Source organism: Lissotriton vulgaris, chromosome 8 (assembly GCF_964263255.1).
Source record: "Lissotriton vulgaris chromosome 8, aLisVul1.2, whole genome shotgun sequence".
NCBI lineage: Eukaryota > Metazoa > Chordata > Amphibia > Caudata > Salamandridae > Lissotriton > Lissotriton vulgaris.
In genome coordinates this window covers 238,183,301-238,200,122 of record NC_141696.1, presented here as the reverse complement: position 1 = coordinate 238,200,122, position 16,822 = coordinate 238,183,301, and positions in this window count along the sequence as shown.

Genomic DNA, 16,822 nt, shown 5'->3' with positions numbered 1-16,822 from the left:
TTGGCTTTATCAAAACATGTCGTGTAAGGTGTCATACGCTTTGGAATACTACCCCCTCACCAGTTCTGGCGACGGGGGTAGCATTCCACCCTTCTAGAGGGAGAAGACATGTTACTTTGCTTAAACGCAGTTAAATCTAACCAGAGCCCCAGCATCACAAAATGGATGCTGCTGCCATAGACACAAGTCTGGCCTCCTGCTGCTGACCAAAACTCCGGCAGGGGAGGCCTGGACAAATGGTATCCTGTCACAGGGAGATGTTACACCACCCCAGGCAGGAGATAGTGGATTGTAGCAGGGAGGGTTGAATGAAACTAGACACTGCCTGGGGCACACAAGGCGTCCCATGCATAGCCCAGTTCAAACCGTCGCTGGGGCACTCCAGTCCCAGCTCTGGCACGAAACTGGACAAAGGGAAAGGGGTGTAACCACCCCCTTCCTGGGTCCCACCCATAGGAGGGACCTAGCAGGTGATACAGCCCCTTGATTTGGAATAAAGGTAGGAGCTGTGCCAATGCAATTTAGATCATCCTGACTGAAACTTTGAAATGAAACTCTGGACCCTTCGACATCCTACTCAACGTAGAAGACTGAAGAATCTCACTTGTGGTCAAGGAGTGACCACCTTGTGCAAGCAGGCACCATCAGCACATCAAGACTTCCTTTGCTGTTGCTCCCGCCGGAGCTCAAACAACAGAGACCAACAAGACCTGGACTCCCAGACTTCCAACAGCCCAATCCACAATTCTAGAAAAGCTTAGACCCATGGAGGCGACGAGAGACGTGGGACCGGCCATCTAGAAAAGTCAGCGAAGTGCTTCCTGTGCAGCTCCCGAGGCACCCTCGACGCTGTGCTTTGGGGTTTGAGAAGCCCCAGCTCCGTGCTATAAAGATCACCTCTCCACACTCTCCGAGTGCTGCGTGGGGCCCTTTTGCACTTTTCCTGCTCGACGCATTGTCCAGTACCTTGCCCGTTGGCTAGTGGCCTCTGTGACGGCGAAACATCAAAACTACACTGCTGGTCTGGTTGCTCCAGACTGTCCCCAGCTCCTCTGTAAAAAGGAGCCATCGATCTGACCTTCCCGGTCCGATCAAGAAGACATCTTCGAGTCCTGCGTGGGTTGCCTTTGCCAAGGCTTGGTGACTCCGAATCGAGTACCAACACCGCCGACAGCAAGAGCCTTTGTGGGACAGCTCGTGTTCACCAGCTGGTTATCCTCGATCCTTCCCGGTCCACGTGGCAGCGGAGACAAACACCTCAACATCACTTGATTGCAACCCGACATTGCCTGGTTCCTTCCTGGTTCCTCGCTGGTCACTGGCTTGTGACCTGAACTCTGTCCCCTCTGCTTTCAGGTACTCTACATCTTTGATCCACCCTTGGATCCAACCGGACTCTTCTCTTCTGGCCACCTGCAGCATCTTTTCCTCCAGGCTCCATGAAACCCGACACACTTTGGCACCTATGCACCCGCTTCCTGTGGGTGAGGTAACGATATAACTCCGGTGCTCTTATAGTGGTTTACACCTCTAGTGTCTTAGTTTTAAGTGGCTAAGTTCTAGTCCAGTCGGAAGTCTCCAAAACCCTTTCTGATTTTTACGCACCATTGACTTGTATGGTAAATGCGGTTGCCTATAGACTCTGCACCCGTATCCTGTGGGCCTCTCCCGACCTAACCTTCGTTAGTCCAGTGTAGGCACAGCGATTCCCTAGGCTTGTTCATTGTTCGTGATGTGGTACTTATACCACTTTCTTAATATATGGTTTGAGTGGCCACCCGGCCTATCCATAATTGTGCAGCTTATTGTATGTTATACTGTGTTCTTTGTTAAACGCTTGTGCTCCCGTGCTCATAAAAAGGGGATTATTCTAGAAATAAATACATATATTTTGTAATATATAACTTGTGTGGTGTCCTTTCATTTGGTATTTTAAAGGATTGCATATGGAAAAACAGCTGGCTTCACATGCCCTCTTGAGTTTAGCCTAAGACTGCTTTTGTCCATGCTACCATTAGGATAGCTGGTCTATAAGGTTGACTTCCAACCAATCACCATAAGGGTCGTTTGGACTGGTTCAAGGTGCTCACTAGAATAGTGAACACCATATACCAGACCAACTTCTCACACCCTGTATTTAAGTTGTGGCATCGAAACATCGTCGACCAATGAGCACCATATGTACTAAATAATGTCATACAATGCCTCTTACAATGGTGTGTTAAAATAGAATCAAGTCTGTCAAACTGAATACAAGTACAGACCGCCTTGTGCGCTTTTGCATAAACCCTCCCTTCTTGTTTTGTCTTGTTCACCGTGGTTCACAGGTCGTGCCCACTTGTTATGTTATTTTATGTTGATTCTATGAGCTATTTCAAAATATTGTAATGAATAAAATCCTGTCTGGCTGGACAAAGGACATACGTACGATCCTGTGTATGCCTATCATTTCCCTGATCCGGAAAACCCATTGTTGTAACTTGTCACTTGGTTCCTTCCTCCACCCATATTATGTCCAACATGTCTCCAGTCCTCCTCAAAAGTCTAACTGATCTTTGAAATCTATCTCTAAAAGTGCTGCTTTTCCTATCATCTGGAAGGCAGCATGGGTCAAAACCATCCCGAAAAAGCCTTCTATTGACCCGAAAGAGCTTAACAACTATTGACGAATCTTTCTTCTCCCCTATATTGGAAAGGTTTTAGAGTCCTTGGTCAATAAACAAATTACAACCTTTCTGGAGGAAAACAAATTATTGGACCATTCTCAATCGGGGTTTAGGGCCGACAACAGCACTGAAACATCACTGATAGTGGTAAATGACAGTATAAGACTAGCCCAGGACAGCAGGCAGTCAGCTATGCTTGTCCTACTCGATCTGTCAGCGGCGCTTGACAGCATCTCCCACAGTACACTGATACATCAACTGTGGGAGAAAGGGATGAGAGGGAACGCTTTATATTGGTTCAGGAGCTACTTAACGGATCGAATTTTGAGGGTCCAAACAGGCACCTTTGTCACCTAACGTCGGATGGTAGATAAAGGTGTCCCCCAGGGGTCTATCCTCAGCCCCACTCTTTTCAATCTTGCAGAGGTGATCAGATCCTATGGGTTCAACACAGTGCTGTATGCTGACGGCACACAAATATTGATCACCATGGACACTGACCCATCCGACACCAAGCTCAGATACATAAACTGCATGAACCATATCAGTACCTGGACAAAACTAATCACCTTCAGTTAAATGCAAGTAAAACGGAGATCACCCACATTGGGAAAGATAATGAGCACTGGTCTAATGACTAGTGGACCCAGATTCTTGGCCCCTGTCCTTCCCCCAAATATGTAGCTCTCAACCTGGGAATGATAATTGACAACAAATTGTCCATGGGATACCTTATCAATCAGGTAGCAGGCATCTGCTTTGGATTATTGCAGATCATGTGCAAGGTTTTCAAATGGATCCCAACAGAATCAAGAAAACCACTTGTGCAGGGTCTAATAATCAGTCGGCTCGATTATGGGAATGCTCTTATGGCCTCCATTAATGAAGAGCTTCTCACTAAACTTCAGGTTCTACAAAACACTGCCGCCAGACTTTTTCTAAATCTACCGTCACAATCTCCTTCGGACACAAGCCTGAGAGCCCTCCACTGGCTTCCCATCAGGAGACTAATCTATTTTCAGATCATCACTATAAACTGTCTCAGGGAATGGCCCCAGTTCTTGTAAAAAAAACTTAAATGGTACCAGCCCAGTGGAACTCAGAGATCAGGAACCACGTATCTCTTAACTCCACTCAGGATACGTTCTTCCAGGCATGGTGGGAAATCCTTCTCACATTTCGCACCCACTCTGTGGAATGCTCTCCTTTTGCATCTACGCATGGTCTCTGACCATCGCCAGTTTAAAAAAATGCTAAGAACTGGCTATTTTGATCATATTTCCCCCTCGCTGTTGTTTTGTTACCTCCTCTCCATGGTTTTGGCTACGCTGTGACTCCTTCGGGTGATATGTGCGCTTAATAAAATCTTTTAACGTAACATAACATAACATAAATCAATTTAGAGAAAGTGTTTGACACTAAAGGGGTGACATTTGCTATTCCCCTCCAATCTACACCAATCTGGAGAAGGTATTGGACAGTAAACTTTTGACAGTTACCAGTCCCACTCCAATCTAAACCAATTTGGGGAAGGTGTTGGACACTAAACGTTTCACATTTATTTTTCCCACTCAAGTCTAAACCAATTTGGGGAAGGTGTTGGACACTAAAGGGTTGATGTTTACTATTCCCACTCTTCTCTAAAGCTATTTGGGGACCGCATTGGTCACTAAAGGGATGACACTTGCTATTCCACCTTCAATCTAAACCAATTTTAGTAAGGTGTTGAACACTAAAACGTTGACATTTGCTATTCCCACTCTACTCAAAACCAATTTAAGCAAGGTGATGGACACTAAAGGGGTGACATTTACTATTCCCACTCCAATATAAACCAATTTGAGGAAGGCGTTGCACACTAAAGGGTTGACATTTACAATTCCCACTCCAATCTAAACCAATTTGGGGAATGTGTTGGACACTGAAAGGGTGACATTTACTTTTCCCATTCCAATCAAAATGAATTTAAGGAAGGACATTTACTATTCCCACCCCAATGTACACCAATGGGGAAGGTGTTGGATACTAAAGGGTTAGCACTTACTATTCTCACTCCAATCTAAACCTATTTTGGGAAGATGTTGGACACTAAAGGGGTAAGAAACAACTGGGGGCTGGCTCTAATCAGTAAGGCTGAACCGAATAATTGTCTAACAGAACAAAAATGCCAATACTGATATAAATAATTCAAATAAAGCAATATACCTTCCAAATTCAGCAAAGAAATTCAAGACTGGGAATTACTACTTAATAGCATTTTATTCAAAAATTTATTTCAAAGGATTTATTTCAAAATTCAATTCATAGTACAAAAAGGATTTATATAACAAACACGTGGGACATTAAAGCATTAACCATACACTCAATTTTCCATTCAGAGTTTCAAACATATCACAAACAACCATATCACATTAACACACTCAAGGGAAGAAAAAGACATTATACACTTTATGAGCAATTGAGGGTAACCCAAAGACAGGGGGGGAGGGGATAAAGTGAACAAAACAGAAAACAAAAACCAACCAGGTCTACAAATTTTTTTTAAGAGCAATACAACAAGCTATTTTATCATAGTACATTCCTATATCTCTGGAGAATTGATTGGAACTCATTAAAAATTGAATGCTGCAAGGTAATGTACTAAATGGAGCTCCGGGTTTAGCTACTTGGATGCCCAGATGCTCACGCAGACCAGTTGGAACGGGGCCTGCGCGTTTCGAATCCCTCTGCAATCGTTGGGGATTCTCTTCAGGGCCTTATGGATTCTCTATGACGAATAAAACAAAACAAAGAAAAAGGTAAAATAAGTGACACTCATTATACAGTTTTATTGGACATTATCGGACAACATCAAGAGCACTGCTTTGCGATATTGAAGTCAATCCCTACCGGGGCTTACCCAATAAGGGGGGTCCTACAAGTCTACTTAGAAGGATGTCCTTTTGTGGCTAGGTCTTTTTCTGTTTGTTTTTTTTAATCCTCATCTGCCCGACACACGTCCCTTAGATGCAGAGAAGACCACCCGACCAGCTCACTGCCATTGGGAGCAATGCCCTGGAAATTGAGCCGCTACACACTTAGGCAGAAGTTTTTATGAGTTGTGGGAACAACCATGCATCTTGTAACGATGTCTCAAGGCAACTTCGTGCCAGTAAAGCCAGTATGTAAGTGTTGAAATCTGGGCAGACCACAATACTGAACCATTGAGTAGGTGGGCTTAATCATCGGATCTTTGGGGGAAGAAAAAAAAAAACCCCAAGAAGGCAAAAAAAAAAGAACTTCACTTCCACTCTGTCAAAAATTTCCAAAATGTGAGGTTCTGGGCTCTACATGATCTTTTCAAGTCTACCTTGGAGGTTTCATAAAGTGAGGTTAGCCATGCTGAGTGAGTGGGAGGGGTGGTGTCCACCCAAAGCATGCATATCTGCCGTCTTGCCAACAGGATGGCATAGAATATAAAGGACCGTGCTGCCCCAGTGATGTTCTGGTCAAAACCAAGAATGATAAATGGTAAAGTTAAGGAAATGTTGGTCTTAATAATTGAATCCAAAGTTACTTTGATCTCCATCCAATAAGTAGATATGTGGGGGCAGTCCCAGAACATATGTATATCGGAGGCTGCTAACAGTTGGCATTTATTACAGCATTTCCCCTCTTGATATTTGGATAAACGTAAAGGGGTGAGATATGCCCGGTGTAAAGTAAACAGGTGGTTTCGTCTAAGCCAAGCGGGTTTAACCAATTTATACAGAAGGGAAAATGATTCTGTCCACCAGTCCTCATCTAATGCCGCAATTTCTCTACCCCATAGCTCCATTGGGAGATGAAAGTCCCCATCTATCTCTTCCAGTGTGGACCAACACCAAAGAGCCACCTCCTTACCTCCTATCTGTTTTTCGACTAGCTGTTGTTCTAGAGGACTAATTCTCCCGGTTTTAGGGTCTTTCCTGATTAGTTCTCTGGCCCAGCTACTAATTTGTGTGTATTTAAATCTTGACAGTGTCGGCCCTACTTTCTCCCTGAGGACTTCCCACCGTATCAAGATGCCTCCATATAACAATTCACCCCATCTAGAGAGCCCAGCTGTAATTAGGGGGGTTGCCAGAGAATCTTGCAGGCACAATGGAAGCCCAGGAGAGTCCCAAATTTGAGCGTGATTAGAGTAGTACGCCAACCCCACTCTACGTTTAATTTGTACCCATGACTTCAGTTGTGTTAGAAGAGTCTTCAGCCTCACCTTCTTGAAAAACTTTCGATCTCCAAACTTGAATAAAAACCCATCTAATGGGAGGTTTGCCCCTACCAGCATTGCTTTAAATAGCTTCCCATTTGAAGTGAGATCTGGTGACTTCAAGAGCATTCTTGAGTGGGAAAGCTGGAATGCCCAAGAGCAGTACTGCAAGTCTGGGAGGGCCAATCCACCTTTTTCCCTCCTCCTCCTCAGTTTTTTCCAAGCCAACCTCGTGGCTTTGTAGCCCCAAATAAAGGAATTTATTTCTTGTTGGCACTTAAGAAGTTGCTTAGAGTCAAATGCAAGGGAAATTGTGTTAAAAATAAAAGTCAGTTTCGGAAGGATAGACATCTTTACGATGTTAACTTTCCCAAAAATTGATAATCTAAGACCCACCCAGGATCTCAAAAGGGCCCTACACTCTCTGGCGACCAGGTCTAGGTTTACTTTTGCTAAGGCTTCAATATCTTGTGTTATTTTAACTCCGAGGTAACGCATAGAACGGATTGAGGGCGTCACCCCAACACCCGGATTGGCAATATTCCATCTCATTAGCTCAGTCTTATCGGCATTGATGTCGTAGTCTGAAATACTTCCGAATTCCTTGGCCTTTTCGACCACTATGGGAAAAGCATTTTCTGGATCACTGGTGTAGATTACAATATCATCAGCGTATAGCCCTACTTTCCTTTCCCATCCGCCGAATTTAAATGAAGAAATTCTTGAATCGTCCCTAAAAGATTGTGCAAGTGGCTCAATGTATATGTTAAAAAGTAAAGGGGACAGGGGACACCCCTGTCTTGTTCCCCTAGTAATCAGAAAGGGCTGGGTACATACACCATTGACCATAATGCTTGCACTAGGATTTGCATATAGGAGTCCAATTGATCTCCGAAAATTTGGACCGAATGCGAATTTCTTCATGGTTTCAGCTAGGTATGCCCAATTTACTCGATCGAACGCTTTGGTAGCGTCGAGGGTCATAATGGCCAAAGGAAGAGAGAACGTAGAGGCTATATCCACTGCCCCAATTAGGTCATACGTAAGGTCCGAGAGTTGTCTACCCTTTATGAAGCCCTTTTGGTCAGTGTGAATTATTGAGCCAACCTCACGTCCTAACCGGTTTGCCAACACAGCTGCAAAGAGCTTATAATCGCTATTTAGAAGCGAGATTGGCCTATAGGAGCCACACTTAGCTGGGTCTTTCCCGGGTTTCGGGATCAGGGCAATAATCACCTCGCCCCATGATTTAGGGGGGGTCACACAGTTTATTAAGCTGTCGTTAAAAAGTCTTGTCAGCACCGAAACTATTTCGGGTGCTAGAACGTGTAATAGTTCGCCAGGGAGACCATCGGGCCAGTTGCCTTACCCCTCTTCACCTTTTTAATACTTTCCCTCACTTCTTCCTCTGAAATAGGCCTGTCAAGACGATCTCTTTGTTCAGAGCTAAGAATGGGAAGAGTAATCTTCTCCAACCATCTGGATTTTGATATCGGGTCCTCCAAGGTCTCTTCCTTATATATTTGCTGGAAAAACTCCAAAAATGCTTCTCCAATATCTTTGATGGACGATCTTTCAAGTGTCTCGCCCTCTACAATGATATGCTTTATATGTTTTTTTGCCTGATCAGATTTAATTTTCCATGCGAGGACCTTACCCGCGGACTCACCGTATTCAAAGTTGGAGAGCTTACTTACTTCCCATCTCAGTGCACCCCTCTCCTGAAGAATATTATCTAACTTCTCTTTTAAGTCTTTACGCTGTTCTTGCTCCATGTTGGTCCCGTTTCCGGAACCAATACGTTGGTCCAATGATGCAATATCCCTTTCGATATTGGCGATCTTTGCCCTATATATACTCCCTCGATAAGAGGCCCTGTTAGTTATGTAACCTCTCAGAAAGGATTTATAGGCCTCCCATACTATATTTAACTGAGTAGAGTTTATATTGGTATCCATGAAAAATTTTGTTTCTTGGATGAGGAGGTCAGTTTCTTCATCCTCTAAGAGAATCGTGCGATCAAATGACCATAATGTCTGAGAGGATTGCTGAACCGATTGTAAAGAGAAAAATATAGCGGAGTGATCTGATAAGTGTGAGGGCAAATATGTTAAGTCCTTTAAGGGGTCTCCTAATGAGTAACTGAAAAGAGCGTAGTCAATTCTCGACTTGTGATTATATTTATAATTATGGTACGATACGCCAAGTGCCTCGCCAGCTCTCTCCCTCCATGGGCCCGCCAATCCGAGCGTTGACATAACAACCCCCAATACCTGCCTGGAGTTCTTATAAGTTAATGCCCTTGAGTTGGGGGATTTATCTAATTTTGGGTTAAGTACCAAATTAAAGTCTCCCATCCAAATTATTGGACCTTGAGTTGTTAGTAGGTGGTTCTGAATTTTATTCAAATATGAGGGATCATCCTGATTGGGACCGTAGTAGCCAACCAAATTATATGTACTGCCCTCTAGACTAACTTTAGCGTAGGTCTTTTCCTGTTGAATAAAGAATATTCAGCATGAGGATAAGACTGAATAGTAAAGGTTCACTTTTAGACAGGAGGTGGACTAGGTCAAGAGCTTAACCAAGCGGTACTCTAAAGAGAAAATGCGCCCTTGGTTAACCATTGGGCACGGATGCAACACCGAACCAGTGATTTGAGGTGGAAAGTTATATCTAAGGTCGAAAAAGACCCTCGTGGAGGGGACTGGGATCTTAAATTATCTAAGAGAGAGGCTTTTCTTATAGTTAAATTCGACACGGCAACATCGGGCCTTAATGAGCTGAGTGAAATCTATAAACTGTAAGGAGGCTATGATCCGTATATGATGCCACTAACATCCCATTGGGTCGCAATGAGCTGAGTGAAATCTAATAACTTGAAGGAGGCAATGATCCGTATATGATGCCATGAACATACCGCAAACACCTCTGCCCCTGGTAAATCTAATCATGTTTAGATTTTTAAGTCACTCATATCCATGCACACCTTGCCTTTTTTAGACCCTAGGCATGTGTTGAATGTCTCAACCACCAAACCGGGTTGTCAAGCCATCCACGCCCCAGAGGGGCCGTCCTTGTGTAATTCCCCTTTAAAAATGAACACTTTCCAACTGTGCTTCTTCACGCATGTGTGAGAGAGAAGTGCTGAATCGAACGCCAATTGTCCGTGCAGTCGCTCGGTACACAAGTAAGTGTTGCCATCCTGTTAGATTTTAGATTTGATCTCTATCCCTTTTTGATAGTGATGGGTTCTCCTTCTGTTTTAGATTTCCCCAACGCCATTGACGGGCGGTTGCCGATGCGCTTTTCTAGTAAGAGTATGGGCCAAATTAAATACTGAACGAATTTGGTAAGAACTGGCTAAGCAAGTTTTCATTTCATCTTTATTCATACAGGACCATACTTTTGACAGGGTTTCTTTTTTGTGCTTTTTTAGTGCTCCTGCCAGTACGCTCTTGAAGCACTTCCTGTACTCTGAAGTACGCTGAATGAATAATACTGGTAAGAATCTTCTGGCATGTTAAACTCCGTCGTCATAACGACCCGTTGTAAATAGTCAACTGTTACACTTTAAACTCTTCTATTGCAGTGTTTATCCTTTCTCCACCGTGCGGATTAACTGATTCAACCATTTCCGGGTCTCTGAGTTTTCCGGAGACCGGTAAGACCTTCCGAACATGCCATGTAGATTACACTTCATAGAGTTTTTTCCTCCACCTGTATTAGTAATCGACTCCTCTTGCCTTGCAGTTAAGATTTCGTCATTAGATTATTCCTGTCGTTCACCCTCTCACCAGCCGTGAGAAGAAGCCTAGAAGCACTAGGGGTAAGATAGTTTGTAGTTTTTACAATCTAACCATGCCACCCTACTCTGGCTAAAAAGTCTAAATAAAGTTTTTCCATCTTTAGGCAGCCGTCCGTGTTGCAGTGCATAAGAATTTTGACACCACTGTATGGGGACTTTTGGCATCTAAAGGCACACCTTTTTACTCTAAGAAGTGAGTATTAAGATATCTTTAGAGTACCGCTTGGTTAAGCTCTTGACCTAGTCCACCTCCTGTCTAAAAGTGAACCTTTACTATTCAGTCTTATCCTCATGCTGAATATTCTTTCTTCAACAGGAAAATACCTAGCCACAAAAGGACATCCTTCTAAGTACACGTGTAGGACCCCCCTTATTGGGTAAGCCCAGGTAGGGATTGACTTCAATATCGCAAAACAGTGCTATTGATGCTGTCCGATAATGTCCAATAAAACTGTATAATAAGCGTCACTTATTTTGCCTTTTTCTTTGTTTTGTTTTATTTGTCATAGAGAATCCATAAGGCCCTGAAGAGAATCCCCAACGATTGCAGAGAGATTTGAAACGCGTAGGCCCCGTTCCAACTGGTCTGCGTGAGCATCTGGGCATCCAAGTAGCTGAACCCGGAGCTCCATTTAGTACATTACCATGCAGCATTCAATTTTTAATGAGTTCCAATCAATTCTCCAGAGATATAGGAATGTACTATGATAAAATAGCTTGTTGTATTGCTCATAAAAAAGTTTTGTAGACCTGGTTGGTTTTTGTTTTCTGTTTTGTTCACTTTATCCCCTCCCCCCCCCCTGTCATGGGGTTCCCCTCAATTGCTCATAAAGTGTATAATATCTTTTTCTTTCCTTGAGTGTGTGAATGTGATATGGTTGTTTGTGATATGTTTGAAACTCTGAATGGAAAATTGAGTGTATGGTTAATGCTTTAATGTCCCACGTGTTTGTTATATAAATCCTTTTTGTACTATGAATTGAATTTTGAAATAAATCCTTTGAAATAAGTTTTTGAATAAAATGCTATTAAGTAGTAATTCCCAGTCTTGAATTTCTTTGCTGGATTTGGATGGTATATTGCTTTATTGGAATTATTTATATCAGGACCCTAAAGGGGTGGCATTTACTTTTCCTACTCTAATCTAAAACAATTAGGGGAATGTGTTGGAAACAAAGGGGGTAAAATGTACTATTCCTAATCCATTCTAAAAAATATTGGGCAAAGCTGTTGGACATAAAAGAGGTGACATTTACTATTACCACTTCAATTTAAGGGCCTTATTATTAGTAAGGTGGTAACATGAACTGCCAAATTCACAGTTCACCAGTGGTCTGACTATTACAAGTAGGGCAGTGGGACCGCCATGAGACCGCTGCTGCCCTCAGGGATCCAGGATCCCTGGCGGTCTTGCAGCTGTCTAGAGACCACAATATCCTTGGTGGGGCTGCTGTGGCACTGCCAAGCATACTACAAATTTCCTCCTAACCTCACTTTTCACTGCGGTGAGCCCGCCGTGAAAAATTTGACGATGAGGAAACAAGGGGGCCCTACATGGCCCTCTTCTGCCTCTGGGTCTACACTGTCGTCCATGCCCTGCACGAACCTGCTTTGGCATTTTTAGTCACTTGACGTGAGACCATCAAGTAAACTGCCCGCCAGTGACGAAAATCATCAACATCAGGCAGGCGGTGCTCATACAGGTTTGGAGGTGGAGGAGCGGGGGGTCCAGCTCCTGCACTGCCAAGCTCATAATAATATTTGTAGAAGGTTTTGGCTGTCAAAGGGGTGCAATGTACATTATCTACGTAAAATATTACATTTTACAGAAGGGAATACATGCATTTTAAATACACAATCAATACTCCATTCTACATATTTTTTAATAAAAAAAAACATTTTGAAACAAATATATTTAAAATATTTACACAATGTTTAAAAATGTGTTAAAAATGATATCAAATGTAAAATGCACATACAATTATTTCTGAATATTTAACTTTAATAAATCTGTTGCTATATATTAATACATATACTATTTGTTTACATTAATTAATACCATTAAAGTATATCTTTAATAACATGAAATTAAAATGTATTACAAATATTATAACAAAAAACATGTAAAAATTCTTCATTATTAATGTGCATATCTTTTGAATTATTACCTTAAAGTGTAATTCAAAATATAATTTTTTTACTTAAATCTCCCCATCCTTATCCCCCAAATCCCAATATTCTGCTACTAAACCTATACCAATTTCAACAATTTCATAACTAAAAATGCATATCACTAAAACACAAATAAATAAGAATAATAAGCATATACAATCAAACACACTACAATAAATTATATACTTATTAGCATTTACAAATGATAATACATACAATTACAATTTTCTACATCAATATTTTTTTTGAATGATATTAAAACCAACACTTAAAACTACAGCCCTCATTATTATGGTGGGCGGACCTCCATCGGTGGCAGTCTGCCCGCCATCTAGGGCATTGGTCTGAACACCCCATCACAATGCAGTGTTCGGACCATAGAGGTGGAGGGGTAGGACTACTGCCTCGGTCAGGATCAAAGATCCCATCAGGATGGCTTTCGGATTCCTATTCCTAGGCACCTCTGTAGGGATTAGAGTATCCCTCTGGCAGATGGAAAGTGAGGTTGGGGTCCCCTGGCAGGGCCGCCATTCCCCTAGACCTCCACTATGGGGCCCGGGAGGGAAAACTTTTGCGACACCCAAAACACCCACGCACCCTATACCAAGCACCACATGGCGTCTGGCACACAGTGCACGGATGTTTCTAAACAAGCCTCTTTGCATTGAGGCTTGTGCTCCAGCCCTTTTCTCGGGTCGCAGTACAAGCCTCAATGCAAAAAGGCATATTTCCAACTGCCTACACGGCGGTCGGATTGTAATTAGGAGGCCAGGACTGCTGCCTACTTGTTGGGTGGTCCCGATCCTGAAACGATGGCGGTCGGACGCTCATCTGACTGCCATTGTAATCAGACCCAATATTTTTGCCTTCAATATTACTGCCAACAATATTTTTGATATTCCGCTGTTTTTGATATTTCGATATTTTTGCCCAATATTTTTGTATCAAATGAAACCTGCACCTTGAAGATTGTGTAATTTCGACTCTGTTTGCCAAGCTCGATTCCACTTACACTTTCTTCGATGTTCATGAAACGTATTTGCACAACACTAGACAGTATCCTTGCCTTGCAAAAAGGAGCTTCATGACTGTTTATATCACCAACTCCCATTCATGCCTCTGTGGCATAATTTTTCTCATTTGACAGAATCTCTGACTTGCATATGGATTACGTCTCTGATTACCCCATATTTTGAGTATATAGGATGTTGCTGTCCCTCTGTATAGCTTGGTATTTTGCTCCTCCTCCATCATGCTGCTAATTGCGGTGACCGAAGAAAAAATAATAAAATAGGCAATCCATCAAGGCTGTAGCTAAGCATGGAACTACATGGGATGGGATCGGACTTTCATTGGTGTTTTATTGCTGTCTCACCCTCTAAACCCATGTGTTCGCTTTCATTCACTGTTGTGAACTACTCTTAACTCACATACTATTACCCTCTCTTGCCTCCTGGTCCACAGTCCCTTTCTTGCTCTATGTGAATCTTCTTCTGAATCTATGTGAGCCTGTCCCTAAGATCCCCTCACCTTTGTATTGCACTATTTATTTTATGTTTTTTATCACTACAACTAAACATGGTCACATCTTCCCCTCCATATCCCCACTTACAAGACACTAATAAACATGTAGCCATACTATAGCATCCTGAATATTAATTTGACCTTGAATTATTGGCTGCAAATCAAGCATGCTGAGTGGCTATGAAATGCTTTGTTTCTGATATTAAAAACAGGCTTATAAATTGAAATGCTGACACCAGAAAATTCTGTGCTCCCCCAATCCTGAACTGCTGTTCTGATGGCTATCTCTAACGTTTCCCCAAGGGACATGCCCAAAATGATGCTCGGGCAGGAGCAACCTTACACAACTCCGCCGCACAGAATCGACAAGAGGCAGATTAAGGGGCGCATCGGACAGCCCACAGCACAGATTGAGGGGGAAATACATCTGTGAAGGCCTGTAGCCACAACTTACTGCTAGGCATTGAGACTCCCAAGATCAGCAGGTGCCACGGCTGAGCGGCCGCATGCTCAGCCAAGATGGTGGCTGCGACGGAGCTCCGCCAGCAAAGCCCAACAGAGATCATTTGACTGTTGGTCCTTCGAAGCTGGTAGTGAGTGATGCATCCACCCTCGGATGTATGACGTTACAACGCATGCTTTTACCACGCATGCTGTTATAACGCAAGTATTACAACGCAAACCTTTACAACGCATTACACTTGGGGGTGCTGGATAGTGAATAGTTTAATTTACTATTCCAACTCCAGTCCCCGTGGACACTAGGGAAGGTGTTGGATAGTAAATTAAAACTATTCCCTATCCTAGAGCGCCCCCCAGTGTAATGCGTTGTAAAGGTTTTCGTTATAATACTTGCGTTGTAACAGCACTGCATGGTAAAAGTTTCGTTGTAAAGGATGTTTCCCTCCACCCTCACCTCTTAAAGTGCCTCATTCCCCCGGGGAGGTCTGGCTGTGTAGAAAACGCTAACACTCTGTGGCCACACTGCACAGCTCGGCGCCAAGGGCTCCTGAGACCAGCAGGTGCTGAGGCGGTGGGGCAGTGAGCACTGCCAAGATGGTGGCCCGACAGACAATGCCCAACAGAGCCAGCCAGCAACCCTGTAGCTGATGGTTCCCCAAGGTTGGTGGTGAGTGCCGAGTCCACCCTCGCCTTCCAGAGCACTGCATTAAACTGGGTAGGACTAGCAGCATTGGCATCACTGATGCCTGATGGCCCCCCCACGCAGGTAAGGCAGCCCTGAAGCTATTCCAGTCGCAGTGCTGTATGGGTGCCTCGACAGACACGATGAGGGGAATAATCCTTGCCTGCTGTTCAACTGAGACCCCCTCACCACTATGAAGGCCGAGGAACATTGGGGGAATGTAATTCTGATGGCCACCACCTGTAACTACTAGCGACTGAAAGGAGGATGGTGGAGGCACAGTTGGGAATTTGCTCGTGCCAGGGGAGTGCAGAGTCTGCGTTGTGAGTGGGAGCTAGAGATGGGGAGTGACAAGGCAGAAGCATTGAAGGAGAACCACAGAGGGCCTGTGCGTGCTGACACAGACCCTGGGACCAGCAGCCATCTTTCCTGGAATGACTTTACTGAGGATCCTCTAATACAGGAGTGCCTAGCAACTTGATGTTCCCCGACTTGGACTCTGCACAAAGTGGAGTCTTCCTGTATGTGGCCTCTTCTGTATGCTGCGAGACAACATAGCAGCCTTGAAACAAGGAGTGGTAGCTAACTTCAAGGACATTCGATGTGACCTGGGGGCTGCTGAAACTATGAGATAAGAATGCAGATCTACAACTCCACCTTGAAAACCTAGGGAACAGATCTCAGTGGTCCAATATTTAAATCTAAGGTGTCCCTCTAGAGGTAGGGAATTTGGAGGACTGTATACTTTGACTTTTCAGCCACATCGTACCAGACCTCGTGAGAAAAATGAATTATCCTCAACTGCACTCACAGAGTGGACCGCCCATTTGCTTCCTGGGAACCCCTTAAGATAAATTAACCTGTGTACATCACCACCGCCAAAAGGAAGCTATAATGGCAGCAGTGAGAGACTGAGGCGCGATCACCTTTGAGGGGACAAAGGTCTGGCTCTACCAACACTTGTCGGTTATCATGCTGCAACACTGCAGATCAGTGAAAACCGATCACAACATTTCTCAGAGAGAAGGGAGTCAGATATGAATGGGGCCCCCCTTCCGGCTTATCTTCGTGTGGAACAACACAACACAAATGGCACGCAACTTAGAGGAGGTATGATCGATTTTGAGGCTGGAGACTACATGGGAAGGATCCTGACTTCCCACGCTGCCACAGAACCCATCTTTAGCACCCTGTGTGGGTGGGCGTCCTCACTGCAGATCTTGGAAGAGCAACTGCAAACCCTCAGCAGCCAGGGGTCACAAAGAAAGATCACCCAT